This window comes from Anabrus simplex, chromosome 5 (genome assembly GCF_040414725.1).
Source record: "Anabrus simplex isolate iqAnaSimp1 chromosome 5, ASM4041472v1, whole genome shotgun sequence".
Taxonomy (NCBI): Eukaryota; Metazoa; Arthropoda; class Insecta; order Orthoptera; family Tettigoniidae; genus Anabrus; species Anabrus simplex.
This window is the reverse complement of record NC_090269.1, coordinates 23,032,792-23,047,319: the sequence shown is the minus strand read 5'-3', so window position 1 is coordinate 23,047,319 and position 14,528 is coordinate 23,032,792.

Here is a 14,528-nt window from a genome sequence, read left to right as displayed (position 1 = left end):
GTATTTGAAGGTGCTCAAATACGTCAGTCTCGTGTCGGTAGATTTACTCCTGCGGGACTAAATTCCGGCACATCAGCATCTCCAAAATCCGTAAAAGTACTTACTGGGGCGTAAAGCAAATAACTTCATTATTAACATTGATGCTTTCACGGCCTGTACTTGTAGGCATGATATAGGCCTGAGTTTCACATTGTTTTCTTGACACGGCATAAGCCCAAAATACCATGTCATGTCTATTATTATTAATCCTCTTCCATTGTTAGCTGTGTTCCCGAGGCTCAGTGAATGCCGGTCTGAGACACGAAAGCCAATGTTAAATTCATCACAAAGCTGGATATCGAACTCGCGCAAACTGCATGAGAATCCACTGTGCTAATGTCTTAGATGAGATTCCTACCACATTCACATACCTGTTAAGAAAAGGCCCTTGGAGGAATGGACGGTGGAGTGGTTAGCTTTGTGAGCCGGCTTCACGGTCTAGGGGTAGCGTTCCTGCCTTTCAACCGGAGAAACTGGGTTCAATTCACTGCCAGGGCAGGGATTTTTACCAAGACCCGACACATGGGCGTATTTGAGCCTTTCGATTGTTGGGGGAGTGGGCAAGAATTATCGGAGGGTCCGTGGGCTTCACCTTTGAGAGAAATTTGCCACCACAAAATTATTCCCAATATTCTCTCTCTCCTTTAATATTCTACATTAATAATTTCAATTTATTAACGAAACCTTTGTAAAGTAAATAATACTCACACAGAATTAAAAGTAGACTTAATTCAAATATATTTGCTACTTGGCATGCTTTTATCCTAAGAAAGAGCAGGTTGACAACATGGACACAAAGCAAAACGCTTCTTTATTTTACATAAACTGTTCATATCGTGTTTTTGGACAAAATGAAGTCTTATCTTTCGATTTGAATTAAAGTCATTCATTACTTTTGAAAAGGCAACATCAATATTCTTTTTGATAGACAAGCAGCCAAAGAGGATTAATTCTCTTGCTGATTCGTGTCCCTGCAGTATGTTTTCAAACGCCGTAAGCATGAGAATTTTCTCTCGTAGGTTACTAAACATATTTGAGCTGTAGACAACAAATGAGGAAGTTAAAAATGAGAGTGAGTATACTTTTCAAATACTTCTATGCAAGAACGGCAGATTTTTTTGATATGTTTATTTTTAGAATCCTCCATTTGGTTCAGTGAGCAAAACTTGAACAGAGTAACGAAAAACATGCTTATAAATTATGTATTTCTATGTCTATAATATTACGAAAATGTTGTTTCCTTCAAAATATTGGAGTGGCCTTGGGTGAAATTTCCACCTCTTGCCACCCCAGGACTACTCCTATGACCTGTGCGTTGGTTCGAGGTCCAGTCAGCCTGAGTGATCACAACTGAGGAGCTATCTGGTGGTGAGATGGTGATCTCGGTCTAGAAAACTAAAAATAACGGCTGAGGGAATTCTTCCCACTGACCATGCGTCAGCTCATAGTCCGAAGGCCTTCGGGAAGAGCAGTGGTCACTGGGTAGACCAAGGCCCTTCAGGGCTTTTGTTCCATAGTGTTTGGTTTGGTTTGATATGTTAATACCCTTCTTGAGTTCTTTGTTTCTTCTGAAGCTTCAGGTCTGATTTTAATGTTACAAACATTCCCTAGCAGAAAACGTAGGCGTCCTCACACTGCGAAAAACGTAAATTAGACCATTTCCTCAATTGTGCCGAAAGTTTAAGGGCTAAAGTCCTAGGAAGATTCTAAATCGTGAGTCTTGGATAACTCTAATAAACTAAAAAACCCAAAATTTCGAAAATACTTCCGGCCTAAACGCAGTTCCTTTACTCATTTTCTTTTTGATTCAAATCCTAATCTAATGAACTTATTTACATAATTCTTTCTGTAATGTGTTCCTTGGATCAATACCCTCACCTGTATTTTGATTTTGAAAAAGTCCATACCGAATGTAGTTATAAGGCCTTAAGTGAAACTCTGCATTGACTCACATTAGTGCTAGTAGTGGTGTTTAAGTGAAACTCTGCATTGACTCACATTAGTGCTAGTAGTGGTGTTTAAGTGAAACTCTGCATTGACTCACATTAGTGCTGGTAGTGGTGTTTAAGTGAAACTCTGCATTGACTCACATTAATGCTAGTAGTGGTGTTTAAGTGAAACTCTTCATTGACTCACATTAGTGCTAGTAGTGGTGTTTAAGTGAAACTCTGCATTGACTCACATTAGTGCTGGTAGTGGTGTTTAAGTGAAACTCTGCATTGACTCACATTAGTGCTAGTAGTGGTGTTTAAGTGAAACTCTTCATTGACTCACATTAATGATAGTAGTGGTGTTTAAGTGAAACTCTGTATTGACTCACATTAATGCTAGTAGTGGTGTTTAAGTGAAACTCTTCATTGACTCACATTAATGCTAGTAGTGGTGTTTAAGTGAAACTCTTCATTGACTCACATTAATGCTAGTAGTGGTGTTTAAGTGAAACTCTGCATTGACTCACATTAATGCTAGTAGTGGTGTTTAAGTGAAACTCTGTATTGACTCACATTAGTGCTAGTAGTGGTGTTTAAGTGAAACTCTGCATTGACTCACATTAATGCTAGTAGTGGTGTTTAAGTGAAACTCTGTATTGACTCACATTAGTGATAGTAGTGGTGTTTAAGTGAAACTCTGTATTGACTCACATTAGTGCTAGTAGTGGTGTTTAAGTGAAACTCTGCATTGACTCACATTAGTGCTAGTAGTGGTGTTTAAGTGAAACTCTGTATTGACTCACATTAGTGATAGTAGTGGTGTTTAAGTGAAACTCTGCATTGACTCACATTAGTGCTAGTAGTGGTGTTTAATTGAAACTCTGTATTGACTCACATTAGTGCTAGTAGTGGTGTTTAAGTGAAACTCTGCATTGACTCACATTAATGCTAGTAGTGGTGTTTAAGTGAAACTCTGCATTGACTCACATTAATGCTAGTAGTGGTGTTTAAGTGAAACTCTGCATTGACTCACATTAATGCTAGTAGTGGTGTTTAAGTGAAACTCTGCATTGACTCACATTAGTGCTAGTAGTGGTGTTTAAGTGAAACTCTGCATTGACTCACATTAGTGCTAGTAGTGGTGTTTAAGTGAAACTCTGTATTGACTCACATTAGTGCTAGTAGTGGTGTTTAAGTGAAACTCTGCATTGACTCACATTAATGCTAGTAGTGGTGTTTAAGTGAAACTCTGTATTGACTCACATTAGTGCTAGTAGTGGTGTTTAAGTGAAACTCTGCATTGACTCACATTAGTGCTAGTAGTGGTGTTTAAGTGAAACTCTGTATTGACTCACATTAATGCTAGTAGTGGTGTTTAAGTGAAACTCTGCATTGACTCACATTAATGCTAGTAGTGGTGTTTAAGTGAAACTCTGCATTGACTCACATTAGTGCTAGTAGTGGTGTTTAAGTGAAACTCTGCATTGACTCACATTAGTGCTAGTAGTGGTGTTTAAGTGAAACTCTGCATTGACTCACATTAATGCTAGTAGTGGTGTTTATGTGAAACTCTGCATTGACTCACATTAATGCTAGTAGTGGTGTTTAAGTGAAACTCTGTATTGACTCACATTAGTGCTAGTAGTGGTGTTTAAGTGAAACTCTGCATTGACTCACATTAGTGCTAGTAGTGGTGTTTAATTGAAACTCTGTATTGACTCACATTAGTGCTAGTAGTGGTGTTTAAGTGAAACTCTGCATTGACTCACATTAATGCTAGTAGTGGTGTTTAAGTGAAACTCTGCATTGACTCACATTAATGCTAGTAGTGGTGTTTAAGTGAAACTCTGCATTGACTCACATTAATGCTAGTAGTGGTGTTTAAGTGAAACTCTGTATTGACTCACATTAGTGCTAGTAGTGGTGTTGAAGTGAAACTCTGTATTGACTCACATTAGTGCTAGTAGTGGTGTTTAAGTGAAACTCTGCATTGACTCACATTAGTGCTAGTAGTGGTGTTTAAGTGAAACTCTGTATTGACTCACATTAATGCTAGTAGTGGTGTTTAAGTGAAACTCTGCATTGACTCACATTAATGCTAGTAGTGGTGTTTAAGTGAAACTCTGCATTGACTCACATTAGTGCTAGTAGTGGTGTTTAAGTGAAACTCTGTATTGACTCACATTAGTGCTAGTAGTGTTGTTTAAGTGAAACTCTGCATTGACTCACATTAATGCTAGTAGTGGTGTTTAAGTGAAACTCTGCATTGACTCACATTAATGCTAGTAGTGGTGTTTAAGTGAAACTCTGCATTGACTCACATTAGTGCTAGTAGTGGTGTTTAAGTGAAACTCTGTATTGACTCACATTAATGCTAGTAGTGGTGTTTAAGTGAAACTCTGTATTGACTCACATTAATGCTAGTAGTGGTGTTTCAGTGAAACAATGCATTGACTCACATTAGCGCTCGTAGTGGCAGAAAAAGGCAAACTGCTAATCTAATCGTCCAGATAACGATGATTGAGGAAAGTATCGTAATTTTAGGAATACATTGTAATATATATACTCATACTCTATTGTTTCTTATTTAGCTATTCGTAGCTCATACCCCTAGGATGTTTTCAACAGTGAACTGCTTGCCTGAAAGTCTAGAAGAGTGGATTTTTAAGTTAGTCATAATCTTATTTGATATATGATGTTTATAATATCGGGATTAAAAGCAGCTGTGCTACGTCAGGACGAGGAGACGAATTTACTACTACTACTGCTATTAGGAATATTTTCTCGTATTAATGGAAGAACACTGCAGTTCTTGGGACGCATTGCGAGACGACCTGGAGACAATCTAGAGAAGTTATTCAAGGAAGGGAAAGTCGGGGACAGTAGACCACGGAGAACTGCAATCAGACGGATAGGACATATGGAGACTATCACTGGTTTATCTCATAACACTATCCTCCACTACAAAAACAAGCAGTTACCTACACATGGCGGATGCCGCCCACCCTCATAGGAGGGTCTGCCTTACAAGGGCTGCACCCGGCTGTAAATGGCCGAACAAAATAAAAAACTGGTTTGTCTTTCCAATGTGCCCTGAGGAAAGCTGAAGATCGTCCGAGATTGCGAAGCTACACCAGGGACTTAACCAGCAAAGCCAGTGGGGTCACGACATTCAGAAATGAGTAAATTTATTTATGATAATGATGCCGTTTACGGGAGTTTTGGTAAATTTGATGTACTAAAACTCTTCTTGCGTTCTTTGTTTCTTGTGAAGTTATAAGGCTGATTTTGAAGTTCGTGATAATCTAACTTGACAGGTGATGGTCATAATACATGGATTAAAAATCAGTGCCATGTCAGAATGAGGACATGAATTTACTACTACTACGTTTACAGAATTTTGGTAAATTTAATGTATTAATACTCTTCTTGTGTCCTTTGTTTCTGGTAAAGTTATAGGCCTGATTCTTAAGTTCGTCATAATCTAATAATTATAGTTCGGATGTTTAGGCTGTAATAGGTTAGAATGCAAAATCAAATAACAGGTATACTCTACCTGGATAACAGTTCTGCTACCGGATTTGCATCAGTATTAGGGTCCCGGCCTAATAGAACCCCTAAAACTTATGTTACTCCCGCTACATCACCGAAGATCTGGTAGACGAGAGTTCCTATCCGGACTCTGCTGATTATTTACGTGATGGTCAAAACGCGTGGTTTAAAGCAACTTACTTTCATTTATTGCTGTCGTAAAGATTACTCGAATGAGATGGAAGTTGTTCAGAATAATGTTTCCGTTCTCACTGCTGTCACGGATCACCGCTTGACATTGTCAGAGACGATCACGGTTTATTTGCTGTCACAGGAATAAGACTACACTTATGTGTTCTCCATACAGCAAATGGGGACTTACTTAAAATATTAACTTATCGCGGAACCGAGCGAGCTGACCAGGCAGTTAGGGTCGTGCAGCTGTGAGCTTGCATTCCGGAAATGGTGGGTTCGAATCCCACCGTCGATAACCCTGAAGATGGTTTACCATAATTTCCCATTTTCACAAAAGACATATTATTATTATTATTATTATTATTATTATTATTATTATTATCATCATCATCATCATCATCATCATCATCATCATCATCATCATCATCATCATCATCATCATCATCATCATCATCTGTTTACCCTCCAGGTTCGGTTTTTCCCTCGGACTTAGCGAGGGATCCCACCTCTACCGCCTCAAGGGCAGTGTCCTGGAGCTTCAGACTCTTGGTCGGGGGATACAACTGGGGAGTATGACCAGTACCTCGCCCAGGCGGCCTCACCTGCTATGCTGAACAGGGGCCTTGTGGAGGGATGGGAAGATTGGAAGGGATAGGCAAGGAAGAGGAAAGGAAGCGGCCGTGGCCTTAAGTTAGGTACCATCCCGGCATTCGCCTGGAGGAGAAGTGGGAAACCACGGAAATTCACTTCCAGGATGGCTGAGGTGGAAATTGAACCCGGGCTTCCGGGGGTGGCAGCTAATCACGCTATCTATGTTATATCTTTCATAATCTCCGGGGCTTTGTTTTGTACGTGACAATGTTTTGTTCCATAACTCTTCTTATCCGCCTCTGTGGTGTAGTGGTTAGCGTGATTAGCTGCCACCCCTGGAGGTCCGGGTTCGATTCCCGCCTCTGCCACGAAAATTTGAAAAGTGGTACGAAGGCTGGAACGGAGTCCACTCAGCCTCGGGAGGTCAACTGAGTAGAGGTGGGTTCGATTCCCACCTCAGCCATCCTCGAAGTGGTTTTCCGTGGTTTCCCACTTCTCCTCCAGGCGAATGCCGGGATGGTACCTAACTTAAGGCCACGGCCGCTTCCTTCCCTCTTCCTTGCCTATCCCTTCCAATCTTCCCATCCCTCTACAAGGCCCCTGTTCGGCATAGCAGGTGAGGCCGCCTGGGCGAGGTACTGGTCATACTCCCCAGTTGTATCCCCCGACCAAGAGTCTGAAGCTCCAGGACACTGCCCTTGAGGCTGTAGAGGTGGGATCCCTCGCTAAGTCCGAGGGAAAAACCGAACCTGGAGGGTAAACAGATGATGATGATGATGATGAACTCTTCTTATTCCTTACATATTAAACCTTATAGTTTCCGTTCTGAGTATGTCCACAACAATTTGACACGTCCAAAGTTACATGGTAACAGAAGGAAACTTACTGTTGTAAGAATAGATTTGCTCTTAACAATACGTAGTTCAGTGTTATGAGAGTGACTTATTCCATTATAGAGAAGCCAGTGTGCACACTCATGTATCTTTTTTAACTAGTGCAATGGATGAAGAAGAGATTAGAGTGTGTGAAACAGTATTATAGCCGCCGAGCCACGACATAATAGGAAAAGGTAAGGGATGTGGATACGTGGAAAAATAGAGAAATCATTTAGTGAAGTTCTGAAACCACGTGATAACTGGCATTTCCAATTTGTTCCCACGGAAAGATTCATCATAAAAAGGAATAAAACCACAGTAACCATTCAAGGCAAAGGAACATATTTCAACAACCTGGGCGAGCCGAAAGGTGTTTGAAGTGGAGGCAAGGACATGAGGCAAATATTTAGTGAACACATACAGCTTGGTGTTTTACCTAAAGTTACAAAAGTCAATGATGTTCTAAATTTACTGAAAAAGAATTATGGTAGCGAAGTGGAATTTAATCCAGATCTCAGCTTATACAAGGAACTGGCAAATTCTAGACAACTGAATTACCAAAAGCAGGAAGAACAAGAGGATGGTTGACAGCGGTCCTGTTTGAGAGTGTTCTCCAAGAAGGAAATATTAAGTTTCTCTTAGTGTTTAGGGGCTGCCTGGCCTAGGCGGTAAGGGCGTGCTTGGTTCGCCCGGAAGGACGTGGGTTCGAATCCCCGTCAGGAAGTCGTAAAATTTAAGAAACGAGATTTCCATTTCCGGAGGTTCATATGGCCCTGAGGTTCACTCAGCTTACACCCAAAAATGAGTACCAGGTTAAGACGACCGGGCGTAGAGCTAACCACTCTACCCCATCACGCGCCGCAGTTAACAATGGTGGAAGCCTTTACCTTCCACTCCTCCAAGGGCCTTTATGGCCTGTACGGAGGTGACTTTATCTTTCGTTTGTGTTAATGTTTAAGTAATTGAAGATTGAACATTGTTCCATTTTTCCCATTGCAAAATATAGCATTGTCATCAAACACGATTTATCTTGAACATAATGTGAAAATAAGAATGTTTAGTTGTACTCTGTCTACAACTTCCCTCCTAATTCATTCTAAACCACATTGTGTCCAGTGTTGTTTTGTTTCAAAACTCAACATGTCCAAAAAACTTTCATAATTATTCAACTCTAGTGAAATCCTGCATTATTGCCATTGTTGTTATTTAAACCATAACAAATAATAATATAACAAATGCGCACATTTGTGCATTTTTAAATAGTTAGTTCTCCTTGCTGTACTCTATGAGAGATCTCACTCTTTTTGCACAACTGAGTAGATGGTATCTTGTACATGTTTTGTTGCAAAGTTCACATTTACACTTATCACCTGTCAAGTGAGCCTCCGTGGCTCAGACGGCAGCGCGTCGGCCTCCCACCGCTGGATACCGTGGTTCAAATCCCGGTCATTCCATGTGAGATTTGTGCTGGACAAAGCGGAGGCGGGACAGGTTTTTCTCCGGGTACTCCGGTTTTCCCTGTCATCTTTCATTCCAGCAACACTCTCCATTCTCATTTCGTAGCATCTATCATTCATTAATATATCACTTTGGGAGTGGCGACCCCATCGTAATAATAGCCTATATATGATTCATTCATTACATCCCTGACCCGGTCAATGACTGGAAAACAGGTTGTAGGTTTTTCACCTGTCAACAAATGCCTTTATCATAATACGTATTCTCATCGGTTTAATCCTGATGTTAAAACTGATGCCAGTTTTTCCCTCTTTTCTCAATTTACTTTAACATGGACATGCTGAGTTTCGGAACTAACCGACTCACTTGTACCGCACTTGGTAATCCGTGTGTGTTCTTCATATTGGTATTGGGAAGGATATTCAACCAACTCTATTCTTATTCAACACTCATCTAAAGTCATCGTTTGTCTTTCAAGTTCCTGCTGGAATATAGATGATGTCACATGGGATTGAAGCCATGAGATTACATTTAAATTCCTTGTAGCATATTTTCCTTCCATGCTATTGGAACGTTATTTAGAGTAAACGCTTTCCTGCACCCTATGTCAGGCAGGCGATATACTGTACCATTTACTTCGATTGCGTTACGGAGAGGTCTCATCTGATGTCGTATTTCGTTGGTCTGGATAAAACTCTTCTGTATGTAAATGCAGTTTGTTCTATCCCGGCGCCGCAACGTGTTCGTCCAAACAGGGATATGTTACTGGACATAGGGATGTAATCAACAAATTTCCATTCCATTTCGGAGAAGGTGAACGATAACAAATGATACTATACAACTTGTTCATCAAGAGAATTCACCGCAACGCAGTATATGGCTACCTCTGTTATGTTATAAGACCATATGAAATTACGTATTCATACAATATTGGGTTTCGAGTTCGACAAAGATTATAATTGATCGAACCAATTTTATTTCACAAACAGGCTAGCTGTGTTCGTATAGGAGATGGATACGTTTAGTTACTTAGCTTCTCTTGTCTGAAAGACCGAGCGAGTTGGCCGTGCGGTTAGGAGCACGCAGCTGTGAGCTTGCAACCGGGAGAGAGTGGGTTCGAATTCCACTGTCGGCAGTCCTGAGGATGGTTTCCCGTGGTTTACCAATTTCACACCAGGCAAATGCTGGGGCTGTAACTTAATCACGGCTGCTTCCTTCCCACTGCTAGGCCTTTCCTATCCCATCGTCGCCATAAGATCTATCTGTGTCTGTGCGACCTAAAGCAAATTATGAAAAATAATTGGATATTGTAAGTATTCACCTTTATACACTGACTGACAGAGCAAATGCAACACCAAGAAGGAGTGGTTCGAAAGGGATGAAAGTTGGGAAAAAAACAGAGACGGCACGGACGAATAATTGATGTTTATTTCAAACCGATATACAGGTTACACAATGCGCACGGCATCGACTCAGTAGGATGTAGGACCACCGCGAGCGGCGATGCACGCAGAAACACGTCGAGGTACAGAGTTAATAAGAGTGCGGATGGTGTCCTGAGGGATGGTTCTCCATTCTGTGTCAACCATTTGCCACAGTTGGTCGTCCGTACGAGGCTGGGGCAGAGTTTGCAAACGGCGTCCAATGAGATCCCACACGTGTTCGATTGGTGAGAGATCCGGAGAGTACGCTGGCCACGGAAGCATCTGTACACCTCGTAGAGCCTGTGGGGAGATGCGAGCAGTGTGTGGGCGGGCATTATTCTGCTGAAACAGAGCATTGGGCAGCCCCTGAAGGTACGGGAGTGCCACCGGCCGCAGCACATGCTGCACGTAGCGGTGGGCATTTAACGTGCCTTGAATACGCACTAAAGGTGACGTGGAATCATACGCAATAGCGCCCCAAACCATGATGCCGCGTTGTCTAGCGGTAGGGCGCTCCACAGTTACTGCCGGATTTGACCTTTCTCCACGCCGACGCCACACTCGTCTGCGGTGACTATCACTGACAGAACAGAAGCGTGACTCATCGGGGAACACGACGTTCCGCCATTCCCTCATCCAAGTCGCTCTAGCCCGGCACCATGCCAGGCGTTCACGTCTATGCTGTGGAGTCAATGGTAGTCTTCTGAGCGGACGCCGGGAGTGCAGGCCTCCTTCAACCAATCGACGGGAAATTGTTCTGGTCGATATTGGAACAGCCAGGGTGTCTTGCACATGCTGAAGAATGGCGGTTGAAGTGGCGTGCGGGGCTGCCACCGCTTGGCGGCGGATGCGCCGATCCTCGCGTGCTGACGTCACTCGGGCTGCGCCTGGACCCCTCGCACGTGCCACATGTCCCTGCGCCAACCATCTTCGCCACAGGCGCTGCACCGTGCACACACCCCTATGGGTATCGGCTGCGATTTGACGAAGCGACCATCCTGCCCTTCTCAGCCCGATCACCATACCCCTCGTAAAGTCGTCTGTCTGCTGGAAATGCCTCCGTTGACGGCGACCTGGCATTCTTAGCTATACACGTGTCCTGTGGCACACGACAACACGTTCTACAATGACTGTCGGCTGAGAAATCACGGTACGAAGTGGGCCATTCGCCAACGCCGTGTCCCATTTATCGTTCGCTACGTGCGCAGCACAGCGGCGCATTTCACATCATGAGCATACCTCAGTGACGTCAGTCTACCCTGCAATTGGCATAAAGTTCTGATCACTCCTTCTTGGTGTTGCATTTGCTCTGTCAGTCAGTGTATTTCTTCAGAGTCTGTGATATAAGGACATCTAATGTAAAGGGAATCTTTCCTTCTTACATGACTCCGGTTCGTCTTATTCTTCAAGCCATCGTTCCTTTACGATTTTGTCTAAGTTTAATAGTCACCTTCAAAATTTTTCTTGTTGATGTGAACCGACGACCACGTGTGTTTACACCTTAAGACAATCCTGACAAAACCATCGCCAGTTAACATTGTTGAACAATATTTCCACGGTAGCAAATCTCGGCGTTTTTATGGACTAAGCGACGAAAGTCTAAATTCATGAATTGTATTATCATAGTTGGTATAGTAAAACTGTGATCGGGAATTGTATTCTCTATAATGTTTGTTAAATAGAACTTTTCGATAGAACCAGTAACATAGGCACCGGTATTTAAAAATGAAATTTTAGGCGCCTTCCCCTAAATGACCATTTTGTCCATCGTGAATCAAATTATTATATTCCATGACTTCACATACCAATTTTCATTACATTCTTTTCACACATTTTCCCGTGGTTCGGCGTTGATATGGACTTAGCAGCAAAAATCGAAATTCGCGGATATCTCTTTTATGATAGCCGGTACAGTAAAACTGAATAACACATGAATGATCGGAAATTTAATTATATATAACTTTAGTTATGTAGTATGTATCTATAGGACTACTGACAACATAAATATTTCATAATTTAATGTCAGGCCATCCTGTAAACTACCGTTTCACTCAGCGTGAATAAAATTATTTATAGCCTAGATTATAGTGCCCCATTCCCCAGCTTTGGATAACGATTTTCGTTTTAAATTCTCTTCAGCCAATCTCTCGTGATGCGCGTGTATACATACATACAGACAGACAGACAGACAGACAGACAGACAGACAGACAGACAGACAGACAGACAGACAGACAGACAGACAGACAGACAGACAGACAGACAGACAGACAGACAGACAGACAGACAGACAGACAGACAGACAGACAGACAGACAGACAGACAGACAGACAGACAGACAGACAGACAGACAGACAGACAGACAGACAGACAGACAGACAGACAGACAGACAGACAGACATGACGGAAAATTAAAAAGTGTATTTTCTTGTTACTATGGACGTGACTGACACAGAAAAAACTCTTATTTTTATATACAGATAACATTTTAAATGTATCAACTCAGAATGATTAAAAACCCAAGAGCATACTTACATGCGATCTTTACAGTCATTGCACAGAAATGTTCCAAACACAGGTACTTTGCGCATTGCTAACACGAGTAGAGATCTTTCTTCCATTTTTTTCTGCAGAACTCACACCATCTTATTTTATTTCCTATATATTCATATTATACATCTCCCTTCACCACAAATTCGCTACAAAAACTAACATGAAATGCTACTGAAAATGAAAGCTTGAAAATAAAATATAGCATCACATGAAGAATGAACTTCCATGATTGCGCGGATTAGGCCTGACGGATCACGAACACACTTCGACACAAGTCTATTCTGTTACTAAACATGTTTAAACAAGAAACCGTCCGATTCCATGGCTAAATTGTTAGCGTACTGGACATTGGTCACAGGGGTCCCGGGTTCGATTCCCGGCAGGTACGGGAATTGTAACCATTATTGGTTAATTTCGCTGGTACGGGAACTGGATGTATGTGTCGTCCTCATTATCATTTCATCCTCATCAAGACGTGTAGGTCGCTTACGGGCGTCAAATGAAAAGACCCTCACCTAGCAAGCCAAACATGTCTTCGGACACTCCCGGCACTAAAAGCCATGCGCCATTTCATTTCAACAGGAAACCACAAGGAAACAACTGCTATCATCTCTGAAAACATACACCTATGGGTCTCACTGTCGGGCTAGCATGGATACCTAGTTCTTCCAGCACGAACGTATTGGGGCAGTGTTTAGTCCAAGAAATGTGCGCAATACGTCGGTAAAACCACATCTAACAGCTATTTTTCTCTTACTTGCGTGACTGATTGTCAAGATCTCAGCTGCACAAGAGCGATTGAGCCGTCTGCAGTTTTGTGTTCTTTGTAACTGCTTGGTCCTGCCATACGCTAGGTGATCTACATGTTGGTAAAACTACCATGTTCACAATTTGAGGAAAGAATAAAAAGACTTAGCAGGTAGGTTACATGGTAACTGTCAGCTTGCATTCAGAGGATGGTGGTTTCGATTTTCACGTGTAACAAATGGTGGGATTGAATATTCATAAAATCATTACTTTATCTTCCTGCTCCAACGAATTTCCAAGCCGAGTATAAACTACTTATGCTATCATAAAAAAGTGAGAATCATTTTCGAATGAGCTACGATTAAAAAAGGGAATACTTTTCGATTGCGCTCTATGAATGTTTGTGAATAGAATACTGCAATCTCCTAGTTCCGAATCGCTGAAACTGGGGAGAGAGCATTCTTTTATTGCAATTCATGAATTTCAATACATGCATTACATTTTCCTCTTTCAATTATTTGACTATTACTGCACTAAATATAATGTATTTTATCCTAGACGTTAACAATAATATACTGTCTAGGATAACATGTATCTTTCCCTTCCTCAGTTTATTTAGTGCTTACGTTTGTCTTATGGAGTATCCTATCATTAGAACATGACTTATGATTGAATTGATGAGTGGATGAATAAATGAATTGGTAAATGGATAGTATCATGGTTGAATTGTAATGGACTGCATTGAGCATTCCATTAAGAGTGAGATCCTACAACTTAAATGAATGAATGAATGAATGAATAAATGAATGAATGAATTGGATTCCGAGCCCTCTGTCCCAGTCGCGGATAGCCACCAACTGGAGAGATAGTTTTACGAATGCTTGAATGAATGAATTAATGAATGATTATGAATGAATAAGTGAATTAATTAATTAATGAAAGGATATGCTCATGAATGTTTGTGACGAATATCCTGTTCATAATATATTTGATCTTGGTACCGTAAAAGATAGCGTAATGCAGACCTATGAAGGTGTTAGAGCTGTCACGGGGAACCTAGAGCAATAGTACAAAGTTCACTAATAGTTAACACTTCCACAACCACCACAATGTAAATATAATTTCGTGCCGGCTTGCATTTCTGGAGGTACACTCCAAAGGGAGGTGAGATTCTTGTACGTCTTCA